The sequence below is a fragment of the Piliocolobus tephrosceles genome, unplaced genomic scaffold, assembly GCF_002776525.5.
Source record: "Piliocolobus tephrosceles isolate RC106 unplaced genomic scaffold, ASM277652v3 unscaffolded_18735, whole genome shotgun sequence".
Classification (NCBI taxonomy): domain Eukaryota; kingdom Metazoa; phylum Chordata; class Mammalia; order Primates; family Cercopithecidae; genus Piliocolobus; species Piliocolobus tephrosceles.
In genome coordinates, this window is record NW_022300682.1 from 1 (window position 1) to 987 (window position 987).

A 987-nucleotide genomic window follows, 5' to 3' on the forward strand; every position below is an offset into this window, starting at 1 on the left:
TCCCCAAAACTCTGTTGAAATAAAAAAAAAAAATTAAAGAAAAAAAACCAATTCACTAAACAAAAATTCCAGAACTCCAATAAGAAACTGATGGGCTCATAAAATGGCTGATCAGGATCAAGCAAAACAAAAAAATTAATTACACAAAATTAAATGATTGATAAAGATACAAATTATTCTCTTCCTAACTCATAAATCAATTGATATTTCAAAGTATTTTTGTTATCCTGATCAATTTTTTTGGCCACAGTTCAATTACAGTCAGTAAGTTACAGAAAAGTACCAAAAAATTATTTCATTCAATTTGAAATAAAAATAAGAACAGTTCAGAAGACATGGACTTATCCTGACAAAGAGATATTTACACTAAATGTTAATAAAAGTACTCTATATCTGTACTAGTGAAAAATACCTAAGACAGCATCTCAAAGGGATTTTTAATTTAAATGCTTATATTTGGAAGGAAGAAGAAAAATTAATAAGCTGGACATTCAACTTAATCATTGATGAATAAGATGGATATAAAAAGTAGATGAAAAATAATAATGACAAGAATGTAAAAACTAGTAAAGAAAAAAAAAAAGATAGAGAATAACCAAGCCAGAAAATACACTTCACTGAAAAAAAAGAGAGGGATGGAGGGGAGACAAAAAGGCAGAGCAACAACAATAAAGGAAGAATGTGAGTGCAAATGAGAGCAAGACCGTGCCCTGGCAAAACCAAGAAGGCACTAGTAAGTCATAATAGAAATCAAAATGGGATATTACTGCCACAAGCAAAATGATTAAACATGTAAGAGGATATGATGTATTACTGTTTGTGTATATTCTTGCAAAGTTATATAAGTGAAAAAATATTCTTTTCAAAGTACTAAAAGTGACTCCAGAAGAAATGAAACAAAATCTTAAGAGTCTTTTATTGATTACATAAATTTAGAAACTAACACACCTGCACGTTATGCACATGTACCCTAGAACGTAAAGTATA